Raw genomic sequence first — 24237 nt, forward strand, 5'->3', positions numbered from 1 at the left:
TCAGCCAAGGTGCCAGTCAGAGGCAGTCACTGGTCTCATGAATAAATGCAAATTAGAATCCTTTGATTCAATGATCTCATCTGGAAGCGGTTTCCATGTATGCGATTGAGATAATAGGCAAATGTAAGGTTTCCATCACCAACATCTGTGACACACTGGAACATTTTGGGAGCTTCCTGTAGCATCAATGGCTTGAGTTTTACCGGCCCCTATAGGAATAGAGGCAGTGGGTTCAGTAAAAAATCAGGAAGCCACGTCGGAACATCTCCCTGAGACAGTCCTTCCCACCAGGGATGTTTCCCAGTGACAGGCACGAGGCAGGCCAGGATGTGGATTGGCTGCGTGCTCCATCGAGGCAGGCATTCAAGTTGCATAATTAAAACCCTATTGTGGCCATTAAATGAGGCTGCTGGCAAAGGGGGTGGCCCCCCAGCACATGGGACCACAGCCTCCGTGCAGCAGCTCGAGGGGGCCATCAGAGTTAGAGATTGCATGTTCCAAATGGGGGGGTGGGGATGATATTGCAGGCAGGAAAGATGGCCCCAAAAGCCCAAACAATCCCAGTGGAGGCTGTTCCCCTCCAAACAGCTAAGCCTTTTTCCCTAGGCCATCCTGAATTTAGTATTTCTACTTACCTGTCCGAGGCTCGAGGTCTCCTATCTGCTTCAGTAGCATCCACCTCTCCTGGGGATGTAGCTGAGGCTTCAGGGCTGCTGGCCCTGTGCCTGGGCTGACAAGGTCAGGGGCCTGGGGCTGGGAGGTGGCCAATTAGGAGGCTGCCTCCAGTGAAATCACCATGCTGATCCCGATACCGGCATGTGTGGGTTCTGGTTTCCCCATTCAGACCCAACATCAGGGATCTGAAGCCGGTGGTAAATTCAATCCAATATGTCAGAAACAGCTTCCGTACTACTTTGGATGCTTTAAACAGAACACTTTCATAGGTATTCCAAGACCTGATTGGGACTTTTCAGCCTGTATTGACACTGACCAGAAGCTTTGCTGAACCTGTGCCCAGCATCAGTGGGCTGCAAGGAGTGGGTGTACGTTACCTTGTCTCCTGAAAGAGGCATTAAACCTACTTCCACAAGGCCGTCTTTAATAGCTAAACATGAGGAGCTTCACATTTTGGCTTCTTGTACCTTTTCAGACCCTACCAGTCTGTGGAACTGAATGTATTTTGTTTCTCTGCTTCCATTGTGGAAGATATGAATTGTGTGGTCTTCCTGAATAGAGTCAGTAACATTCTTGATGTAGTCCTAAGCAGCTGCTTGATTAATGTGACAAAGGCCACCAAATGCTACTTGGAAGGATTCAGAGACAAAGAAATTCAAAGTAGTACTGACCTTTTGCTAGGACTGGTAATGCTACTGTTCTGTTCAAAGTAATACCAACTTTCAGTAGCGGAAAAGCAAAATGATCCCCTCAATGTGGTATTTGCCTCGGAAATACTTTACTGCAGCTCCCATCACCACTTACATGTTGTCATTAATTATCTGGAGGAAATTTGGGGCAAAGGTTGGGCAAAATGGGTCAGAAAATTTAGCAACAGCAATTCAACATTACCATTGGGCAGACTAAAATGGGCCTTAAAGCTCTGGTGATTTCTTTTTGGGGAGAATAATTCTGGGTCATAAAAGCAAAATACTGCAGATGCTTGAAATCTGAAATAAAAACAGAAAATGCTGGAAAACTCAGCATGTCTAGCAGTATTTGTGGAGGGAGAAAGAGTTAATGCTATGACTTTTCTATTGGACTCAAAGGGCTGGATTTTGCCGTCGGTGAACAGGGGGCAGGGCCCGCTCGCTGATGGAAAAATGACACGGGATGATGTCAGGCGTAACCCCCGACATCTTCCCGCCCCGTTTAAATTTTCAGGAAGGCGGGGGCACAGCGAGATCAGCTGTCCACCTGCCGACCTGTCAATGGCCAATTGAGGCCATTGACAGGATAATTAAAACAATTAAAGGACCTGCCCATCCAACCTTAAGGTTGGTGAGCAGGCCAGGAGCCCCAGCGGGCTTCTGAAAAAACATGAAACCTCATCTACTGGCGGGATGAGGTTTCATGTAGGGTTTAAAAAAGTTTATTAAAGTTTCGGTGAAATTTATTAACATGTCCCATCTGGTGTGACATTGTCACATGAGGGGGACATGTTAAGGATTTTATTATTTTTCTATTTTTAAAGTTTATACAGCTGTCAGCAATCTCCCTGAGGCAGCACTTAGCCTCAGGGAGATGTGCGCTCTTTCGTGCGCATGCGCGAAAGAGTGCACTCTCGCATTTGGGGAATTTCCCGCCCCCCCCCCACCCGCACAGGAAGCGCTTCCCGGCGGACGTCACGCTGGGTGGGCCTTAATTGGTCCGCCCACTTAAAATGGCGGCGGGTCCCGCTTCTCCGGCGGGGATCGGCTCCCCACCCGCCGGAGATTGGGTCGGGCCCGACCGCCCGACAGGCAGAAAATTCTGCCCAAAATGTTGACTCTGTTTCTCTCTCCACAGATGCTGCCAGACCTGTTGAGTTTTTCCAGCATATTCTATAATTCTGGTTTAGTTCTTTAGCAGCAATTTGAGGCAGGAACCTCTTAAAACCCATTTTATTTTATTTAACATAAATTACTTCAAAACATACGCTATTTCAGAGATGACTTCAGCCCTGTATGTACGTTGTGCACTTTTATTTGTATGTTAAGGAATATCAAATATCGTTACATATTCATAGACGAAAACACAACCTGATACCTTACTGTCATTTGAATAGCAAATTGATGTTATTGTTCTGTACTACAGGTTGAAAATAGCATCTGAGGTCATTTCAGATCAGCAGTATTGAAAAGTGCATTGTTCTCTGTTGAAATGTGGAAGCAAAACTACATTGCACTTTTTGAATATGTCTGGATAATTTTCTCTTGCGCTTTTTGAATATGTCTGGATAATTTTCTCTTCAAACTGTTAAATTGGAATTTATAGCCAATGTTTTATTGTCTAGCAGGAAAACAATATTTTGAAAAATCATAACGTACATTGAAAATCCTTAGCCCTCTAATTTTGGGATTTTCTGGCCCAGCTATGGTGGGACTTGCCGTGAGCCGGCCAAAAGTCTCTTGGCTTTTGGCGGGACTGAATGACCCGCGTGGTGGGTGGGGCCAGAAAATCCCACCCAATGGTTCTAATCCTAATGAATTGGCAGGAAAAGGCGAAAGAATAAAAAATGCATGCAAAATGGAAATATTTTAACACCAGTAAATATGAGTAATTAAGGAATTAAAGAAGTAAAATAACTTTGAGTACCCTGTATAATTTTGGTCTCCTTACGAAGGGAAGAATATATTTGCCTTCAAGAATGTGCAACAATTGTTTTCTAGATTGATTCCTGGGTTGTCCTTTACAAGATCGAGTAGAATGGGCCTATATCCTTTGGAGTTTTGAAGAATGAGTGGTGATTTCATTAAAATGTCTAAAATTCTTAGGGGGCTTGACAGGTTAGATGCTGAAAAGCTGCTTTGCCTGAATGGACAGTCTCGAACTAGGGGTCGTAAGTCCTAGGATAAGATAAGCCTTTTAAGACTGAGATGAGAAGAAATTTCTTCACACAGAGAGTTGTGAATTTTTGGAATTCTCTAGCCCAGAGGGCTGTAGATACTCAACCAATGAGCGTATGTAAGACTAGGATGAACAGATTTGTGAGCACCAAGGGAATCAGTGGATATGGGGATAGGACGAGAAAGTGGAATTGACATAGAAGTTCAGCCATTATCTTATTGAAAGGTGGAACAGCCTCAAGGATCTGTATGGCCTGCTCCTATTTCTTATGAAAGAAAAACTTGCATTTACATAGCATCTTTCACAACCTCAGGACGTGCTAAAGCACTTTACAGCCAGTGAAGTATTTTTGAAGTGTAGTCACTGTTGTAATGCAGGAAACATAGCAGTCAATTTGTACACACCAAGCTCCCACAAATAGCAGTGTGATAATGACCAATCTGGCTTTGTGTTGTTGATTTGGAAGAGCGGGTGCGATGATGTGTTCATTCTGTCTAAGGAAGGATTTCTAATTAAAGGGACCACAAAATGGGTCAGAAAAACTCACGAACACTTTGATTTTTGAGGAGGCAGTAGCCAAAGGAATGGAAAATAGACCTGGGAAGGCTGATCCCTGGGGCTGTCACTCTCACCTGGAGGCTTTGCTGTGGGATCTGAGGTGAGGGGCAGTGAGGTGAGTTCGCCCAAGAATGACCTCTCCAAACAAGTAAGTGTGGGTGGAAGTGGCTGAAGAGGTCAGGATTATGGTTGCTCCAACTTAGAGATGGTGCACCAAGAGGATCCAGCTCCAGGAGGGCATGACATGGCATAACACTCTGACTTGCCCAACACTCTCCTGCACAGCATGTCTCAGGTCAACACAGTTTGCAGCAACACCAATAGATTTTTATTTTGGTCTCTAATAAAGTTACTTAACTTTTAGACTCTTGTTTACTTTTCTTTGCTCCATAACCTTAAACATTGGTTGGCACCACAGTATACTGAACAGATTACTTGTGGTTCCATTCGAGGTTTTTCTAAACATGTTTTGTAGTTTTCCCACTAGCAGCTATGAAGCACTCATTCAAAACCAAATTGCAGCAAGAAAATCAGTCCGTAGAAGAAATTAGTCGCCACCCTTCTACACGCAGAGAAAGTTGATGGCCAAGTGTCATGGGTCACTGTGTACCTTATAGGAAGACAATATACCTTGACCTCAAAATTCCAAATAGTGAGTTTCATCACTGGTACACCAACAAAAAAAATATTGCACTGGCTTGTGGATCGGAGGGATAGCCACACAAAGGTATCCTGGCGCAGCACATTTCATACCCATTGGAATAGTACTTGGTATAAAATCTGTGTAAAATCTACACAATTGGCCGAATTGCAGCCTTTAAAAGGGATATAATTCAGCCTGCATACTTCAGCAACATTCAGGGGTCCAACAAGGCAAGGAGGTAACAGTGCTCATTTGGTTCACTCGTTTGATTCTCAAATAACTTCATCATATGTCCTGTAAATCTTTTCATCATACTTTTCAAGAGCTATATCTATAGAATGACTATCCCCACCAAACAGCCAGACAAGGCAGCAGGGCACGACACCAATTGGATAAAAGAACTTTAGATACCTAGCACTACAAGCCTTACAGGCTGAAACTGAAGTTAGCAGGCACGGAAATGTGGAAGAAAGTGGCACTGGTGTTGAGTGGCAACTTGTTCATATGGTAACTTCACCAGGCCAGACAAGGTAATATCCTGGACACTTTTGTTTGCGGAGGATGGGTCCCCTCTGAGTGAACGTACGTTGCTTCTAGCAAGTGTAGGTGAGCCGCATGACAAGCTTGACCGATTATCTCACATTGGTCGTTAGTGTAGCTATTAGTGCACTCAGGATTATTCAGCGAGTGCTGTCCAACCGCGGAATCGGGTCCAACAGCGGACGTTTTGTTTTGGGTTTTTCAAGCACGGGGCTGGTTGAGCGCAGCCTGTACTCTGCCTGTTGTGAACAGGCAGGGGGAAACACGCTGTTCGATTTGACCAGCTGATCGCTGGGATGTATGGCCTATGCACCTGGCATTGCACCAGCACTGAAATTCATACGTGGCGATGCTCAATTGTGCTTTCTTCTCTCTTTTTTTGGCTCACTTGTAAAAATTGTGAGAGGTTAGCGGACTCAGCTGTTTGTGTTTCACTGGGCACAGAACGGACCTCTAGGACGAAGAGACCCATCAGCTTGTAATCTTAAGTCTGTTATTAATAATTAAGGCACCACTCTAATTTTGACCGCTCTTCCCGAGTTGACATTTCCCAGAAAGATGTTCAGATGCTGCAAAGCTCACGACTGCAGTGGCGGTGGAGGGGGTGCTTTTCCATCTACAGGAGGCAAACCAACCTCGCGACAGTTTTATTTAATTGGGGAGGCAATGGCATAGTGGTATTGTCGCTGGACTGGTACCCTAGAGACCCAGGGTTTGAATCCCACCACAGCAGATGGTGAAATCTGAATTCAGTAAAAAATCTGGAATTAAAAGTCTGATGAAAACTATAAGTCAACCATGAAACCAGTCGATTGTTGTAAAAACCCATCTGGTTCACTAATGTCCTTTGGGGGTGGAGGTCTGCTGTCCTTACCCAGTCTGGCCTACATGTGACTCCAGACCCACAGCCATGTGGCTGACTCTCAACTGCCTTCTGAACGGGGGCAATTGGGAATGGGCAGTGAACACTGGGCCTGGCTAGCGACGCCCACATCCCATGAACGAATAAGGCAAAAAAAAAATGCAATTCTTGCTCCTGGGCATCGTTGAGTTTTTGCGACCGCTGGCAGACTTGTAGACTATACCATGTCCAGTTTCAAAGTGAACTTTTCCTCAAGCTGCCACTAAGTAAATTGGAGATAGGGGTGGCCGGTGGGTATGTGCGCAGGGGAGAGGCAGTGGCGCAGTCTCTGGGCAAGCAGTAAGGAGGTCATGTTGAAGGCACTAGTTCTTCAACATTCTGTCCAACCTTCCAGTAGGCACTTCTGGGTGCCGCACTTGAGGAAGGATGTGAAGGCATCGGAGATGCACAAGAATGATTCCCGGGATAAAGAACTTTTTTTTTTCATTATTTGTCCATGGGATGTGGGCGTCATTGGCTAGGCCGGTGTTTGTTGCTTATCCCCGGTTGCCCTTGTTCAGAGGGCATTTCTGGTCGCTTGTCAGCCAGACCAGACCGGCAGATTTCCTTCCCTAAATGGTTTCATAGTCATCACCAGACTTTTAATTCCAAGATTCGAACCCAGGTCCCCAGAACATTACCCTGAGCCTTTGGGGTCACCAGTCCAGTGCCAATACAGCTACGCCACCACCTTCCCCATGAGCTGTGGGGATGGATTGGAGAGGTTGGGACTCTTTTCCTTGGAGAAGAGAAGGCTGAGAGCAGACTTGATCGAGGTATTCAAGATTCTGAGGGGCACGGACAGGGTAAATCGTGAGAAACTGTTCCCACTCAAGGGAGCATCAAGAACGAGAGGGCACAGACTCAAAATGATTGGCAAAAAAGGAGTAAGTGTGATGTGAGGAAAAATTCTTTCACCTAGAGGGTGAAGGTTGGAGCCTGGAGCAAACTTCCTGAAAGGGTGGTGGAGGCAGGCTCGATCGAGGTGTTCAAAAGGGAATCGGATTGCTACCTGGAAATAAAGAATGCGCAAGGTTACAGGGATAAGGCAGGGGAGTGGGACGGGATAGAATGCTCTTTCAGAGAGCCAGTGCAGACTCGATGGGCTGAATGGCCTCATTCTGCACTGTCAAGATTCTGTGATTTCTGTGATTTTGTGACACTTCCATTTTCACCTGGACTCTATCATATTCTTCCTCTTAAAGAAATATCTTCATAACTATTCCTTCAAAATGCTGTCTGGCCAACTCAGGATCTTGATCTAAGATCAAACAGCAATTACTTACACGTACAATCCTAAAATTCTATCTTTAGCTTTAAGAACTCTGCAAGCTACTTAATACACGCTCACTGCTAGTCACCTTCTTATTAAATCTAGGGCACTGGAGGGAACAGCAGCACCTTAGGAGGAAGACAGTGCAGTTTTTGGGTAAGCACTCAGTTCTTGCTATAGGAGCCAACAAATCATTATGATGGTGTCCTCCATATAGACCTCACAGCACTTGAGCCAGGGACTCCTCACCAATAATGTCAAACCAAACCATTCTTAAATGACAAAATTCTGAAGTATATAAGGCTGCAGAGCCCTTACAGATCTGTCCAAGCAGTGAGACTGTGCCATTGAGACTTCAATGGGCCTTTTGATGATTGATCTTGTAGAAGTATGTGCCTTGCTGTAGCACTCCTCAGCTGCTGGTCTCAGCATTCTTACTGGGATCATTATACATGGAAATGGAAGATAGGCTTTGTCACTCAGAATTCATCTGCTGAAGTAATTTCCTCCTTGAAGAAATCAGAGGAGGCAACATTTTGAAGAATGATTACTTCCAGCAAATTGGGCAATGACATGTAGGATCCGCTGCATATTGACATACACAATCAAGATATTAGGGAATGAATGGTCTCCATGTTGAGGTAGTTGAATGGTTTTCTGTGGGAGCTTGTAAGAGCGCCATCAACTGCAATCTTGAGGAAGCCAGCAATCCCTTAAAGGTGGATGGCTCTATTTCAATACTCTAATGCCAGACGTGATGAACTCAGCATCTCTCCCATAAAAGGTACCAGTGAACTGACAAATGTTTGTCTATACTGCAACCTGGTTCATACTGAAGTGATTGTCCTTAGCACCTTGAGTCAAAAAAGGTGAACATGGTAGACATGTTCATAGTCACAGAAAGCAGTGCAAGAAAGAAGGAACTTGCCTTAATATATTAATATTTCACATCCTCAAAACATCCCAAAATATTTTACAGCTAACTAAATATTTTTTGAAGAGTAATCACTGTTTCATGGCAGCTAATTTTGTCTATGGCAAAGTCCCATAAACAATATTCTTGAAATGAGTGGAACAGTAGCCAATATGATTCAGTGCAGCCAAATAATGTATCACACATCAGGATGATATTTGTAGTGTATGAAGAGTATCAAACTTTAAAGAGAGCTAAAAATAAAAAACTACTGCGGATGCTGGAAATCCAAAACAAAAACAGAATTACCTGGAAAAACTCAGCAGGTCTGGCAGCATCAGCAGAGAAGAAAAGAGTTGACGTTTCGAGTCCTCATGACCCTTCAGCAGAAGAGAGCTAAGTGTGTTAAACTTTGCACCTAACAGGAAAGATTTGATGAGATCTGAAAACAGGTGTAGGGATTGTGATGTGTGATTAACTTGTGCACATTTGTTGCAATTCAGGCAGCATGCAAATTTTGTGCTGCCTGCTCATTATAATGATAGTGGCCTGCAGCCCAGTGTTAAACGTACTGATGAGTGGTTCCATGGCTCAAATTCGTGGGTGGCTAGCACCAATTAAAGCTTGCCTGGAGTGGTCAGCTTGTACCTCTTAAAGAGGCGGTGCATTCTGGCTGCAGCAGGTGCTAGGAGTGACTGAGAAGAATGGCCAAACAGGTGTGAAAGAGGAAAAGGGTAGAGAGCATGCTCCAAGGTTCTCTGATACAGCACTGGAGGCCTTGGTGCAGAAGAGAGGTCCTCTATCCACAGGGTTTTAAGGCAGTGGGAGCTGTCGGGATTGTGATGCGTGATTAACTTGTTAACTTAAGCCATCATTATCTATGTTAGCAGTCTAGCCCTGAGGACCTGGATGCACTGCAGGAAGAAGTTTAATAACCTCACAAGAGTGGTCAAGGCCAGTGAAAGCTTATTCAAGTGCCATACTGTTAAAAATTAAGCACTAATCTCACAGAGTTCGCCACTTCTCAGCCTACTCATTTACCTACTAACAATCTGTACCAAGCAGGATTCAGACCCAGCCTCATCTCAGCCTCACATACTTAGCACTGTTGTAAGCCTCCCACCCATAACTCTCAGCTTGTACAGATAACTACCTATTCAACTATCCAAATATATTACACCACACCCTTTGACACCCTTCCTTTTGTCTTGCAGGACAAGGTGGCACATAACTAGAGGCAGCAACACCTAACCAGTGGGGTACAGGCACAGCCATGTGTCCTCACCCCCATGAGGTGCTGGGCATCATTGCAGCGGCCATATTTGAGGTGAAGGCCTGTGGCAGGGCTGAAATCACAGAAGGTAATATGCACCTTCTCACGTCCCACTCCCATTATCCTACAATGTCTTCTGATGAACAAGCTGAAGATGGTATAAGTGTCCACCATTCCCTGACTGAATCCCTACACTTGTACCTTTCTCCTTTCAGGTACAGAAGAGCTGCCACCTGGTCAAGCACTGATGTGGGAGCATCAAGCATAAGAGGAGCAGGACAATGATGATGAAATGACCCCATCACTCAATGGGGTCACACGCAGTATAGAGGCGGGATCTGCAAATGGCCTGTAGCAACAGAAAGGGGAAAGAGTACCACCAGTGCCAACACCCAGAGGGCAGAAGCTACACACAAGTTCTGCTGCAAAGCAGAACTCTGATCGGTCGACGTATAGAAAAAGGCAGATGAGGCGAGCACAATGAAATGTTTGGTGCATTTGTGGACAGACTGTTGAGGAGCATGAAGGAGCCCAGCACCAGCTCGCAACAGGGCTATGCTCAGAGCTTGGGGACCATTCTTACCAGTGTGAAATTGGTGAGTCATTCCATGACAGAACTTGCAGAGCTGATCATGATGCAGCATCTGATAAACTGCAGCATGGGCAGAGGCCACCCAACATGTGAATGCTGCAGTGGAAACTCACACCGGAGTCGTGAAATTTTGGCTTGCTGCCATGTAGACTCAAACTGCTGTCATCACAGTGACAGATCAAAGTGCTCAAAGTGGCTGTCAGGGTATTACAGCAGTCAAGCAATCTCTCCTCAAGTAAATTACTCAGATTGCTGAGGTGCTGCGCTGGGAGAGTGGCAGTGACACTGTAGGGCACAAACCTGCTGTCCTCTCTCAGGATGACAGCATTTGTCCTCCAAACCTGCCACACTGTCAGTGTCCTTGATGTTGCCTGTCAGCCAGCCCAGATTGCTGCTGCCCATGCCAGGATGGTGCTGTCTGAAGCTAGACCTAGGCCCGGAGCTGCTCAAAGTCATCCTGCAAGGCCACCTGCAGTCTCACCTAATGAAAGAAAGCAGCCTTCACCCAGTCATGCTGCAGCCATGGGATCAGCACTATATAGGAACACCAGGTCTGACATAGCCAACCATAAGACAGATACTAAGCGAATTCACAAAGGTAATTAGTTGGCTTTTGTACAGAATATTGGATAGTTTTTTGATAAAGTTTTGGAATGTATCTTTTTTGATGGCTTTTATTTCAGCATGTAGCCAAAAGTACACTGTGATGGCCAGTGACAGCGGGACGGGAACGTGTGAGACTGCTGTAGAATGGGGATTTTGAATTGTGATCAGTGGAACTGCAGTTGAATAAAGCAATAATGGGCAGCCCAGCTGGAATGAGAATGTGTTGGTCATCTCCTCCCTTCCTCAAACATTCCCTTCTCCTCCTCTTGCTCCTGAGCTGCAGTATGCCTGTTGATGACCAGGTTGTGCAGGACACAGTAAACCATGACAAATCAGGGCATATGCTCCAATGAGGACAGATGGCCTCCCCAGAATATTCCTGACATTGCCAGAACTCCTGATGGTTTCGATGATGTTCTGTGTGGTAGCATGGCTCTTGTTATACATACGCTGGCCACATGTGATTATGTTGCACAGCAGAGTCATGAGCCAGGTGTTGAGTAGTTAGCCTTTGTCGCACTGTAGATGCCCTCTGGTTTGACATGGTAGCTGAAATACTCAGGAAACAGTGGAATGACATAGATAAATGCATCATGACTGCTGCCAGGATAGTGTCATGAAAAGACAATTACCACCACGAATTATGAATGGGCATATTGAACTTTTTAAGGAAGGCGTGTTTTTAAAGAAACTCAAGCAAGGCCACTGAGCAAAATATGGTTGATGATGTAAAGTGACCACTTTCTGGAAAATTCCTGGATTATACTGTCAGACCTGTCCTGAGAGAACATGGAATGTCACAGATGAAAAGGTGTCATGGCCTTCTTCAAGCAGAGACACTTAAAAGGGAGATCGGAAAGATGCAAAAGACTGAACTTTAATCTCCTGTGGTTGCAGAGACAAAAGACTAATTTGTACGTCTCACAGTCACCCAAAAATCAAATTCCTCTTGATTTACATCTCAGAATGTGAAAATAGTTCTGAGATGGATGCAAGGCAACTCTTTCCCCTCATGTAATACACAGGGATAATGGATTAAAAAGTTAGCTGTAGAGCAGTGCAGTGTGTGCTGGTGTGTTATGTATATGACAGCAAGAAGACGATCAACTAGCCACCCCTGCAGTTGCAGTCGAAGACTCTCTCTCCCTCTTTCTGTTGCTGGAGGCAAGGCTCAGCATAAGCCACCATTAAAAAGGAAATAGGGCAGCCTCTTCAGCTACCCTACAGACCAAGTGCCTCCAAACCAACTGCAAAACTGCCAAAGTCAGCTCTACTGGAATCACTCAACTTAACGGCTGCAGCGCACTGACATCTATGCCTCATGGACAAGCCAAAGGCTGATTCATTTTTTAAAATTTTTATTTAGACTCCTAACTTCTCATTTCTGATGTGTGTTTATGTGTGTTGTGTTTTTATTATTTTTCATGGGTTTTAGTAACGAATAAACTTACTCTTTCTTTGACTCAAGAAAGCTTAGTTAAATTGATTCCTTCCAAAACTAAATACATTTGGACTGGAAAAAGCTATCCACGGCGGAAGGGATCCCTTTTAAATTAACCTTAATGTGACCAACCAAGGCAGTTGAATAAAGAAGGGGAGCCAGCTCATTTCTCCTCACCAAGGAGCATAAAAAAAATTGGGGTCCTGTTTGGGAAGTTAACAAATTGGGGCACTTCATCCAGGGACTGGTCATAACAAATTGGGGGCTCAGTGCCGGAATAGTTCCCACAGACAAAACAAAAGAATTAGAGTGGGGTAAGTAAATTGTTCCTTCGAAACCATTTTTTCAAAAAACATAAAAAGGTTTTCTTGAGGCTGCCCTACTAAAATGTAAAAATGTCCATATTCGATGCCAGTGTTTTTACAGGCAGGAGTTAGTTATGAAAATTTAACAGTTCTGTCCCTTGGAGTGTAAAAAGAGCTAGCGAGGCACTTAGGATTAGAATTTCACCTGAAAGCCAGAAAACCCAAAATTTTAAAAGGGATGGCTAGCGGTCTACAGATGGAAATTGAGGACGATGAAATGGATAGAGTAGTGATCGAGTGATTAAAATTGGAGCAGCAGAAATTCGAATTTCAGGAATGAGAAAAGGAGAGGTAAAGGGAAAGAGAGAAAGGGGAAAAGGAAAGGGAAAGAGAGAAAGAGGAAAGACAGGAAAGGGCATGGAGAGAAGAGAGAGAATTTCAGGACAGAGAGAGGGAAATGGAGTTTAAACTAAACCAGCTCAAGCTGAGGGGCAGGAATCCTACTGTGTCCCTTGAAAACACCACTAGCTCAGACTTTAGGGCTGAGGCAATCTAGTTTGCTCATTTAATCCCTAAATTTAATGTAACAGGGATGGGAGACTTCTTTATCTCTTTCGAGTGGTTAGCACAGCAGTTGGAGTGGCCAGTCCAACATTGGTCCCTACTACTGCAAAGTAAGCTTTCAGGAAAAGCTCATGAGATTTACTCCCTTTTACCTGAGGAAAGTGCCACTGATTATGAGGCAGCAAAAAGGGCTATTTTAAGTACGTACCAGTTAATGCTGGACGCATACCGTCAGAAATTCTGTACCCTTAGGAAACAGCCTTACCAGACGTGCCTGGAATTTGAACGGCTTAACCAACTTGCTTTTGACCAGTGGGTGTGAGCACTTAAAACAGAAGCCACTTATGAAAGCCTCTGTGAAATAATTCTCCTTGAGGAACTTGAAAACTCCATAGCATTCCCAATAAGAATACACCTAGAGGAACGGAGGGTAACAGGGGCCAGGCAGGCAGCCACACTGGCTGATGATTATGAACTGATCCACAAACCCTTGTCCCAGAAGAGACCTTCCCCTAGTTATCCCCAATGAAGTGGAAAGGATAGAGGTGGAGAGAGTGATAGAAAACTGAGCACCCATGGGAGAGAAGGAGATGCTGAGGGCCCGCCTCAGGGCAGAAAGGGTCGTGCTGAAATGAAAAATTAAGCCAAGAAGCCTGTGTGTTTTGGCAGCCGAAAGATAGGGCACCTCAGAACCAACTGCTGGAGGTTACGGGTAAAGCCAATCAAATTTATCAGGCACATACACCCCTTGCAGAGAATGGGAGTCAGTCAGAGAGCATAACATACCAGGCTATGGCTCTGAGTACAGCTGTGAATCCCTGTAGATGCACTCCTGAGAGTGTAGATGAGGTTAAACAAACCCCTGAGAGTTACAAGAATTTAGTACTGAAGGAAGGGTGGCCACATTTCCCCAGGGTAAGGCAAGTAAGCCTGCAGTGATACTGAGGGATACAGGGGCCAGCCAAGCCCGTCTGCTGGCAAAAAGGCATTATCTTTCCAGAGTGTAGTAAGTGCCAAAGTGTTGGTAAAGAAGATTGAAGGAGGGCACATGCCCATCCCCTTACACCGGGTGCATCTGCACTGCGACATTGTGTCAGGGCCAGTAACCATGGGAGTCATCCCCAGTTTGCCTGTAGCTTGTGCTGTTATAAATGTTGTCTGCTGCCGCCTGGAAGGAGCACAACACAAAGAAATCCAGGGTCATGGTCACCATCACAGCCACTGGAAGGGTTGCCATATCCTGTGCTGTGGCTGCAGATCTGCCTGCAAGAAGTGACAGATATGTGATCACCTCCTTCATAAAATGGAATCGACGCACACATTGCTCCTGGCTTAGGTTGAGATAAGAAATACTCCTGGAAGACCCTGGGTGGTTAAAACCTGCTTCGAGCCCTTCTCCACCTCTTCCTCCCACTGAGAGCAGCTTCTCCTCTTCTGTGCTGCCTCTGCTCCATTTCCCTTTAATGCAGCAGGCCAAGGGGAATGCTAACTACAGAATCTATTAATGATAGAATGTAGACTTAACCAGAACCCTTGAAGTCAAAATCAGGGCCTTCTCCACATGCAGCACCACGACCTGTGGACTTCACCAACTTTGAACAACTCTGAAATCACCAAGCCCTTCTACAAATGCCAAGCGAGCCAGCAGAAATTAATCAGCAGCTAATCTGACAGTAGTTGATGTCTGCTTTAAATAGCGTCGGTCGGGGAGAGGTGTCCTTCCTGCTGGTGATTGTATACTCTGTTGTGCGTGTTTAATAGAAGGCATTAGCTGCAGCGGTGATGTCAAAAATAAGCACCGACATCAAATCACATCAACAATCATGTTATGTTGACTGACATCAAAATCTGTCCTTTTTTAAAATCATTCATGAATGTGATCATCGCTGGTGAGGCCAGCATTTGTTGCTCATTCCTAACAGCCCTTGAGAATATGATGTTGAGCCACTTTCTTGAATCGCTGCAGTCCATCTGATGTAGGTACACCCACTGTGCTGTTTGGTTAAGACTTCCAGAACTTTGACCCAGCGAAAATGATATAGTTCCAACTCAGGATGGCGTGTGACATGGAGAGAAAATGGCTTGTACCAGTGTTTCCCATATGCCCGCTACCTTTGTCAATCTAGGTGATAGAGATTGCGGGTTTGGAAGGTGCTGTTGAAGAAGCCTTTGGGAGTTGCAGCAGTGCACCTTCTAGATGGCACACACTGTTGCCACCAGTGGGGGAGGGAGCGAATGTTTAAGGTGGTGAATGTGGTACCCTTGAAGTGGGCTTTTATGTCTGGAGGTGTTGAGCTTCTTGAGTGCTGTAGGAATTGCACTCATCCAGGCAAGCGGGAAGTTCCATCATACTCCTTGATTGTGCTTTGCAGATGGTGGAAAGGCTTAGGGGAGTCAGGAGTCAAGTTACTCGTTACAGAATACCCAGCCTCCGAATTGCTCTTCTAGTCACAATATTTAGGTAGCTTGTCTGTTAAGTTTATGGTTAATGGTGAGTCCTCCAGGATATTGTGGGGTATTCAGTGATGGTAATCTTCTTGAATGCCAACCAAAAGTGGTTAGATTCTTTCTTGTCGAAGATGGTCATGGCCTGTGACTTGGGTGGCATGAATCTTACTTGCATCTTCCTCTGCATACTTCTAGCACATGCTCCTAACATACATGCTGCTAACCTCCACAAATTGGATTTCAGCTCGGGACACACTGGAATTGTGCATGCACAGCACAGACACCATTTTGGTGCCAAAACAGCATCTGTTGCACTGAAGTCATGAATGTCATATTGAAACTATACAATTACAACTGTACAATTAAACAGCATAGAAAAGTATGCTATGACAGTGAGACAAAAGGGAATACGTTCAAACTGATGAAAGAGACATTTGAAAGGAAGTGATTAACTTCCTGGTAATGTAGGAAAAATCTTAAAGATAATACTTCTGGATGGATGAGTTCAGCAGGCCAAATGGCCTTCCTTGTCAATGTTCATCTTGAGATTTTATGAATATCTATTAAGTGAACATTAGTGCTATACATAGGTCTAAGTTATATAATGATTTCTTGAATTCTAAAAAAATGTAGGCGTTCATTGGAGTAAATAAAGGCAAAAAGACAAAAGAAAATTTTAAAAATAATCTGCCTGGTTTCATTTCTCTTTAAATCGTTATAAATTTCATTTGCAATGAAAACCACATAGGAACTAAATTTCCTGTTTCATGGGTGTTTCAAAAACTTTCTTCCTTTGCAAGTAGGCATCAACTGAAACAGAACCTAAAGTCACTTCCCTAAAAAGCTCCTCAAGAAGCATGCATTTTCTCCCCTTCAGTGACTTCTGTGAAGCCACTTCTGCTTCAGTGTGCAGGGATTGTGCAAAAATTTCATGTAAATTAATTTTCCACTAAATCTTACTCAAAGAATGATAGCCACGCAATCAGTTCATGTTTTATTTTTAAATTATTTGAACTTATCAGAAATATAGAACATAGCTGTATAACAGAATGAATGCAATATTCTGCATGACATAAATGTAATGTGGAATAGATAGAATAAGGGAATTTATTAGGGACTAGGCTAACGACAAGTATTTTCCACTTGCAGCACAAAATCTCACAAATAGCAAAGTAATTAACAGAGAGTGATGAGGTAACCAGACTGAGCTGCCAAGTAAGTATCAGATAAAACCATGACCCCTAAAGGGTCACTTCAGATGTCAATGGTAGGATGCTTGCCTCTCGGAAGGTAAGTCATGGGTTTCACCCCACTCCATAGCCTTGAGCATATAGGCTGCACCTCAATGCAATACTGAGGGAGAGCTGTAGTATCCGAGGTGCCATCTTTTGAATGAGATGTTAAATCAAGTCCGTCCTCTCATGTGGACATAAAAGATCCCATGGCAATTTTCAAAAGAAGGGAGCTGTCCCAGTGTCCTGGCCAATATCTGGTTCCTTCCTCAACATCCCTAAATCAGATTATCTGATGATTTATTTCATTGATGGTCAGGGGATCGTGCTGTGCTTACACTGGCTGCTACAATTCCATACAATACGATAGCAATGATAAGTCGTTGGCTCTTAAGCAATTTGGAATGCCCTGAGGTCATGAAAGCTCTTTCTTTTACTTCCTGTTAAGGCAAGCTGAATTATTTTTCAAGTTTGTTTGCATAGAGTTGGTTTTAGAAGGACCTTTCCAATGTCTTGGATCAAAGGAGCGAATGTATGTTTGCTAAATTTGCTGATGACATCAAGATAAGTAGCAAAGTAAGTTGTGAAGGGGACATAAGGAATCTGCAAAGGGATATAGATAGGTTAAATGAGTGAGCAAAATGGAGTATAATATGGAAAAATGTGAACTTGTCCACTTTGGCAGGAGGAATAAAAGAGCAGCATACTATTTAAATGGAGAGAGACTGCAGAACTCTGAGGTACAGATGTTCTGTAGTACATGAACCACAAAAGGTTAGTATGCAGGTACAGCAAGTGATTAAGAAGGCAAATAGAATGTTGTTGTTTATTGCAAGGGGAACGGAATGTTTTGCTATCATTGTACAGGGCATTGGTGAAACTACATCTGGGGTACTAAGCAAAACTGGTGTACAGTTTTGGTCTCCTTATTTAAGAAAGGGCATAATTACATTAGAAGCAGTCCAGAGCAGGTTCACTCAACTGATTCCTGGGATGAAGGAATCAGTTGAGTGAACATATCTTATGAGGAAAGGCTGGGCAGGTTGGGAATGTATCCATTGGAGTTTAGAAGAACAAGAGGTGATCTTATTGAAATATATAAGATCCTGAGGGGACTTGACAAGATGGATGCTGAAAGGATATTTTATCTTGTGGGCAAGGCCAGAACTAGGAGCCACAATTTAAATTTAAGGTGGAGATGAGGAGAAATGAGAAGATATCAAATGATCACTTAAAAATTGCTTCCAAACGCAGAGTATCATACCCGAGTGCAAGTTAACACTGTTGCGCACAGAATTCTGTCAAAGTTTTCAGGTAGGGAAGGTTGTGGATCTGTGGAATTCTCTTCCCCAGAGAACAGCGAAGGTAGGGTCATTGAATATTTTTAAGGCAGAGTTAGATAGATTCTTGACTAACAAGGGAGTCGAAGGGTACTGGGGGCAGGCAGGAGGGTGGTGTTGAGGCCACAATCAGATTAGCCTTGATTGTATCAAAAGCCAAATGGCTTTTTCCTGCTCCTAATTCGTATGTTCATAGAATTTCACTCACCAAAGTGGAGGGTTTCACTTGACAGGATTGCTTTTATCAGCAACTTGGACACAGGGATCACAGTGCCCAATTATCAACCATTTTTTTATTTATTCACATTTTTGACTGGAAAATTATGTGGGTCATGATTCATCAGATTCAACAGATGTTGAATTCTCTATCTCTACTAGTTCATCAGTGGAAATACTACTTAAAGCAATGAAAAGTTAGAGGCCAAGTAAACCCGCAGTCTTCCGAGAACCTGGTAATAATGCAGTATATTGGTATGAATCTATGATCCTTAATCGAGGGCAGACTAATTCCATCCCTATGATTTTAATAGATCTGTTATTTTCTCATTATACAGAAAAGAAGGCAGCCACAAGCAAAACGAAAAAACTGGTTCACTCCTGTGATGTGTAACATAGTATCTCGAAAGTCCTGATGATATGGTGGCCTTCATTGACATGGACAGTGCCTGATAGATAGTCTACTGCCCCTGCAGGTCCAGCTGGTCATATGCCACCTAGGTGCCCACCCTACTGTTTGTGTCACCTCATGTAGTGCTTTTCCTCTATGCCTAAATAGCTAACACTAGTGCAGTGGTCCTGCTGCCTGAAGTTGTATTTATTGTGAGTTGCATACCTACAATGCTCTCTGTGCACCAGGTTACCCTTCTTCGTCCTATTCTACCTGCTAATCACCACTATGCCCATGTTTGAGTAGAAAGCTTACTTTGATATTCAGTTATTTTACTGAGTTGTTCATACTTTGAAATCTTTCCCTTCCTTAGATTAACTAATTCCAGGTTTGAAATGCAATAAAATAGTCACTTTTTGATTTGACTGTTTAGCTGAGGAAGCTTCCCAAGATCCTCATTAATTATCTTAATAAGTATGGGTTAATTCTTGTCCCACTCCTTGGTAATATTACTTAATATATTTTTGGAAAGTAATATATAAAACAGCAGTAAAGACAAAAGAACTAAACATAAGCAAGTTCTACCAACATTACACCCTTTTAAATTTGTCTATTTCTACACTAAAGTTACCAGAGAAAAATGCACCCTTATGTAACTAACGTAGATGTCTGCATATAAGTTGACATTTGAAGCCTTGAGAGATCCCTCCTAAGCAGGGGTTGACTTATGCACTGAGTATAAAGGTGATCTGCCGGGAGGGGTGTGGGTCTTGTTTGCCACGTGGAGTCAGCTTTGTGTGGATGTGTCTTAAACTACCCCACAGCTTTGCAACACAGCCTGTATCACCTACTTTATCCCTTTCAATGTGTTAAAGGGCAGAATTTTGCCCTTGGTGGGCAGGCTCGGCAGGGGCAGGCGGGATGGTCGGGAATCCGACCGCCACCCACGATCGGCACCGCACCGCGATTTCGTTCAAAGTATGAACAACTCAGTAAAAGAACTGAATATCAAAGTAAGCTTTCTACTCGAACATGAGCTGAGTGGTGATTAGCAGGTGGAATAGGACAAAGAAGGGTAACCTGGTGCACAGGTGGCCAATTAAGGCCCACCCAGCATGAAACGCGGGCGGCAGTGCTCAGCGCTATCTGTGTGTATGGGGGTTGGGAGGGGGGCGAGCGCGAGCCTTGTGCATGCGCAAGAATGAGTGCCGCATAATCTCCCTGAGGCAGCTCCCTGCCTCAGGGAGATGAAGAGATATAACAAAAAATAATAAAGAAAATAAAAATGTAATAAGACATGTCCCCTCATGTGACTCTGTCAACTACGTAGATCGTTGCATGTAAGTCCATCCTATTTTTTCGGCCCTAAAAATTATGTTTTTGCATTTACCCGCCCTATAGGTCGGCCGCCCCACCCGATACCTCATGAGCAGAAATTTGTCATGTGAGCAGGGACATGTTATTAACTCAATTGTAAAACATTTATTTTATTTTTATTTGCTTTTGGAAACCTCAACCCACCTGTGGATGAGGTTTCGAAGGCCTTTTCGCTTGCCCACTAACCGTTAGATTGGACGGGCAGCGAAAAATTTAGCTTAACTGATTATTTAATGGCCTGAACAGGCCTTTTGATTGTCGGCAGGGGCGAACCAGAGTCGGCACCAAACTATCGCGCAACCGTGCATTGATGTCGGCACGCCCAGCCGAAGTCAATGCACCTCATTTCACGTTCGAGTGGGCCATGAGTGCGCCCGCCCGCCAAGCAAAAATTTCTGCCCATAAGGGATCAGTAAGTAAAATATCCATTTGTGGAGTGAAAAATTGAGACTGACTACTGATGTGAGTACAGCATGTTGTGGCTGAAAAGGACAGGGAGGGTGGTGTCAACCTATAGGGCGGGTAAATGCAAAAGAATAATTTTTAGGGCCAAAAAACTAGAATGGACTTATATGCAATGATCTAATTAGTTGATTTTTTAAAAATTCTAAGTGAATTATTTGCGAAAATCTTTGCGTAACATTTTTCACAATACTTATTTATCACTTGTGAGATAATCTGATTACTTAGATCTGTGGTGGTGCATCTTACATTTAAAGCAACATGAGTAGTTGTTTTTTTTGGCTAACGTTTTTAGAAACTAAGGCCCGGGTTTTCCGGCCCTGCCATAGAAGTACCCGCCACAGGAGATTTGGCAGTTCAGCAAAATCCATTGATTTTCGGCAGGGCTGCATGATCTCGGCAGCAGGCAAGGGCAGAAAATCCCATCCTACGTGACGAAATGTTACTAGGATGAGATCCTATTTGTTTTTCCACAATTGCTAACATGCAAATTAAGTATAAGCATTTGCCTTTTTTAGAATAGGACATTTTCTTGAACATTGGAAATAGCAACTTATCCCAGTTGCTAGTACTCATACTTTTGTGTAGGGTTGCCAACTGTGATTAAATGTATCCCTGGAGGTTTCACCACATGACTTGCCCCATGCTCCAACCATTAGACGGCCAACACGTCCATCCTTGTGGCGCACTGCCTTCCTCTGCCAATTGGAAAGCAAAAAGGCTCATCACCCAATAGATTGATGTTTGACTGTTAGCCAAACAGCCTTTTCTTTCCCATTTTCAATAATTTTATATTTAGTAAAGAAAAATCATCAAAGCAAACGACGAAAGAAAACTATCTTTTTTAAAGCCCCGATGATTTTCCTCCAGGGTTGCTCACAGCAGTGTTCTGGAGATTGATCTTCAATTCCCGGAGACTCCCGGCCAATCCTGGAGGTTTGGCAACCCTATGTTTTGAGTCAGAAGGTTGGGTGTTCAAGTCCCTATCCAGGGCAAACCCCAGGCTGGCAAGATTGAGACAGTGCTAATTTTTTAAGATGCTCTCTTTTGGACGAGAAGTTAATAAATCAATATTGCCTTCTGTTTAAGTGGATTCAAAGGATTCCATTGTGCTTTTCGCAAAAAAAAAATGCCATGAATTATCCTGGTGTCCTGACCAATATTCATCTCTCAACTGTTATGACATAGCTAAATTAGATGGGCATTCTTTCCAATGCTGTTTAAATGTGGCTCTTGTGCTTGCCTAAAGTAAAACAATGACTATTTCAAAAGTAAAATATAACAGTGAATATTTCATTGGCTATGAAGCACTTTGGGCCTCCTGAAGACATGAAAAGTGTTACATAAACTCAGCTCCAGAGCAGAAAATTCTCCTAATGTCCTGGTTAATATTTTTCCCTCAGCCAATGATTAGCTGGCCATTTATCTCATTGCTTTTGTCTGCCAGATTTCTCTACATAATGGCTGAACTTCAAACATAATTACGTGGTTGTGTAATTTGTAGGGACATCGTGAGGATATGAAAGGTGCTATATAAATGGCAAACTCTTTCTTTCATTGCTACTTTTTCCACTCAAGAGCGCAGATGCACTGGGAAAGATTTCCTCTCCGCAGATGGTAGTAGTTTGATAGCAGCTGGACTTATGTTAAATCCATTCCTATCCATATCTATTTTCCAATCGTGATGGTGAGATTTTTGCCCCGCAGGCATGTTTAGTCTAACGCCATTACATTTCAATTCTCATCTAAGCAGTCACTAATTTCTCACAGAACAAAATTTATTTAATATAAGCAGCTTTCTGATATAAACTAATACATGCTAAAAATTTAGAAATTTGCACAGAACATATTTAGGTAGCCAAAGACCAAAGTTTAATCATGCCTCGAAAGGGTAGGGAAATAGAACGAGAGAAAGCAGGTCAAGCTGAAGAGCATGAACAGCACACTAGGTGACTGTTTTGTAAACACTTCTGTTCAGTGCAAAAGCATGATCCTTAGCTTCCTGTTGCTTGTCATTTCAATTCTCCACCTTGCTACCACTTTGATCTTTCTGTCCTTGGCCTGTTACAGTGTTCTAATGAAGCTCGAGGAACACCGCCTCATCTTTTTGACTCAGCATTCTATAGCCTTCTGGACTCATCATTGTGCTCAACAATTTTAGATCAAAACTTCTACCTCCATTTTGTTTTGCCATGTTTTTTGCTGGTTCAATCTTTCCTTGTTTCTTGATTCCTTCACTTTGCATTTGGACGGCCACTATCCAGCCATTCACACCTCATCTGGACACATCTTTTGTTCTTTCACTCAGTGCGCTACAATGAAACTTTCTTTGCCCTACACCCTATCATAGACCTTCCCTTTTGTTCCCCCCCCTCCCCTCTTTCACTTGCTCATAACCCATTATATTTCTCTCATTCCTCAGTTATGATGAAGGGTCATCGACCTTAAACATCGGGCAGAATTTAATGGAGATCGTTGGAGTGGCTATGACGATGGTGGAGGCCAGAAGAATCAGGCGGGAGTACCCGCATCCAATTCCCGGCATTGGGAAAACTGTCCCTAATTTAGTCGGGGGTAGGAGGGCAACCAGAACCCAATATGCGAATCCCACCCACTAACATCAGGATGTCCATTAGGGTCATTAACAAGCCTCTTAAAGCCCGAAGCCTATCGGGATTTAATGGTGGCTCAGGGATTTAACAGGTCTCCTGTTGGTCACCCAGCAAACTCTGTTGGGTTTGCCAGTGGCCTATTGGAGTCCCTCATTGACAGGCATTCAGTACCCGATCGAAGGACCCAGCATCAGGAATGGGGGTGCCGCAGGAGGGAAAGCGACCTCCTTGGCCTAACATCTAAACCTTCCCTGCCCCCCTTTGCCGGCAACCCAATCCTTGTGACCCCCATCCCGCCCCACTCGCCTGTCTCCATTGATCCAGCGATGATCCCTGGTGAAGGCCCCACAGCATTGTTGGCACCAGTCACCATTCCCGGTAGCGCTGCGGGTAATGGAGAGCTGCAAGCCTCTGATTGGTCTGCAGCTCTCAGGCGTGGGATTTCTATCCAACTAGGGCCTTTGTCTTATGGGAAACCTGGAGCTGGCCAATTAAGTGCCTGGTTGCATTGAAATTGCATTGACCTCCTGGACAGAAGCGACACTGGCTCCTACTGGTGGGAGGGGTGAAATCCCCCCGTCGTGGGATTCTAATTCCACCCATTAACTGTTTCTCTTCACAGCTGATGCCTGACCTGCTGAGTATTTCCAGCATTTTCGGTTTTCATTTCAAGCTGAAGTGCTATATTGGCATGAGAACAATAGGTGGAATGGTCTCCTCCTGTGCAGTGTTATAAAATTCTACGGCCGGTATTTTCCAGCCCCCCCAACCCCCTGCTGGCCTGCAGCGGGGCCAGCAAGCCACTGAAATCCCCATTCACATCGGCGGAACCAGAAGATCCCGCCAGCATGAGGGGCTGAAAAATTCCGGCCTACCTGTTTGCCTAAATTTGTAATATACTCCCTGCAGATTCGGAGTTTATAGAATTACCTGATTGAGGTATTTTATTTAATGAGAAATCGAAACACAACATCCGAGAAGACCATTCGTGCAAAATCATTTGGGGT

General features: G+C 44.0%; 1 protein-coding gene across 2 annotated transcripts in view; it reads right to left on the reverse strand.

The window, feature by feature from the left end:
• rgs19 (regulator of G protein signaling 19) overlaps positions 1–24237 on the reverse strand; it is a 142989-nt gene that overhangs the window by 39894 nt on the left and 78858 nt on the right. The window lies entirely within an intron of this gene.

Source organism: Cetorhinus maximus, chromosome 13, assembly GCF_964194155.1.
Source record: "Cetorhinus maximus chromosome 13, sCetMax3.hap1.1, whole genome shotgun sequence".
NCBI classification, from domain to species: domain Eukaryota; kingdom Metazoa; phylum Chordata; class Chondrichthyes; order Lamniformes; family Cetorhinidae; genus Cetorhinus; species Cetorhinus maximus.